Source organism: Ictidomys tridecemlineatus, unplaced genomic scaffold (assembly GCF_052094955.1).
Source record: "Ictidomys tridecemlineatus isolate mIctTri1 unplaced genomic scaffold, mIctTri1.hap1 Scaffold_236, whole genome shotgun sequence".
Lineage (NCBI taxonomy): Eukaryota > Metazoa > Chordata > Mammalia > Rodentia > Sciuridae > Ictidomys > Ictidomys tridecemlineatus.
The window spans coordinates 254,023-256,277 of NW_027522037.1; positions in this window are offsets into that span (position 1 = coordinate 254,023).

Here is a 2,255-nt window from a genome sequence, read left to right on the forward strand (position 1 = left end):
TCTTGATAAAAACTGTTGGATATTTAACACCTGTTTTAAGATATTTTGTATCATAAGATCTGGTAGCAAAAGATAAGAAAAATGGAAACATTGGTATAAGAACTTTTTGACATCTCAAATCTTTTGTCAAATAACACAAGACCCTGCAGGTGAATGAGAATGGTATAAAGTTTCTGCAGAATTTACAAAACCATTTTCTTTGTGTATTAGTCATTAACAAAGAAATAGGTTTTTTTTATAGTAATATAAATTATGTGAAAGATATTTATTGAAAAGTGAGCTCTTCTGAAATATTAACTCCACCCTTTAAGGAAACAATATTTAAGAGTACTTGTTAGAACCTTTATTGTGATTATGTTTTTCAATGCTTTGTAGAATCAAAACTTCAGAAGACAAAAGACTTGGAACAACACATAGTTAGAAATTTGATGAGAGATTAGCAACCAACAAGAAGATGTAGTAACTTATTCTATAGTGTGTTTTATGGTAAAATTCATGACTGAGACTATTATGCCAGAACATTCAGACTTTTCTAAGTTTTATAAAGACTTTAGGTTTGTTTAAATTAATACCAGAGATATATTGATTTTTTAAAAAAACAGTTGTTATATTAGTAGAGTTAAAAAACAAATTGGATCAGAGTTTTAAAGGGATTGTTTAACAAACTAGGGCCAAGGAAGATGTAATTGTAATAGATACCAGCACCTAAAGAGATGCTAAGCATTTCACACAGAGACATCAGGAAAGTGGCTGAGAGCATCTAAGGAATTTTATTTTTCTTTTTGCAGTACTGGGGATTGAACTGAGGATCATTTAATCACCGAGGCATATCCCCAGCCCTATTTTGTATTTTAGTTAGAGACAGGGTCTCACTGAGTTTCTTAGTACTTTGCTGTTGCTGAGACTGGCTTTGAACTCGCAAATCACCTGCCTCAGCCTCAGGAGCTGTTGGGATGATATTCATGTGCCACAGTGCCTGGCTGTTTTTTGTTTTTGTTCAGGTATTTTTGTCACAGCAATGCAAAGCTCACTGAAAGGTTCTAAACATAATCATAGAGAGTGTAGAGTGTTTACCAGAGAAGTCAAATACAGCAAAATATAAGATAATCAAACATTCAGTCAAATTATACTACAGAATGAAAAATATGTCCACAAATAGATAATGTTGATTAAAATATTTCTGGCATATGCGAATAATGGTTTGTCATTCATCCTCAGAAATGAACAAATGATACATGCTACAAGTGGACTAATTTCAATGATGTTACACTCACTTCAGCCAGAATACACATCATATACTGAGTGACTTATTTATATGCAATTTCACAAATATGTATATTCAAAGATACAGAATACATTTAGTGTTCTCCAGTGACTGAAATCAGGGATAATATGGAAAATGTGTGTAATGGATAAGGTGGCCAATTTAAAGTGAAAATGTATTTTGGAGAAATATGTAGCTGGAAATTGTACAATTATTCAGTGTGGTAACTCACACTGACTTGAGAACCATAAACTATTACAAGGGTTAATTTTAAATCATGTGTATTTCATCTTAATGATAAGAAATTTTTGCTGCTGAACTGGAGGTAGTTTTAGATGTTTCTCTCTTAAAGTTTGGTGAATAAGTTAGAGCTGCCCACCACAAACTAATCCATACAAACACCTACTGCTAACTCACACTGAGGTGAAGGAGGGCAGAGATGAAAACACACACACTGAGAACCATCAGTCTCTCTTCAGTGTCATTAGTTTATCAATAATGACTAAAGTCAATGCCCAGCAGAGGAGTTCCAATGTGTCATCCACTGTCCATGCTGGTACATGGCCAGGTCCTCTCTCCTGAGCTCTACAGATTCCACTGCCTGGTGGTGGGCTCAGGCCTCCTGCTACCTCTGCAGGCTGAGCTCTGGGCTCCCTGGGGCCCTACTCCCACTGGCTAGGTACCATGCTCACATAAAACAATGGTGACTGAGCTCCACACAACCCATATGGCACTGGGTTGACTGGACAGATCCACCCTGGCTGCAGACACAGTGGATGGGAGAAGCCAAGGGGAGATGTAGTACTGCACCTATCATGGAGAACAGGTGACACTCAGGAGTGAGTACTTAGCATTTAGAGTCCAAATGCATCGAAGATTCATAATTATTCTGCTCTGCAAATTGCAATTTCATCCAAAGAGTCAGCTAGCCCCAGAAGAGTTTGGTGAATTCTGTGAAGAATACAGGCAGCACAGAGAGTCTTTATAACTG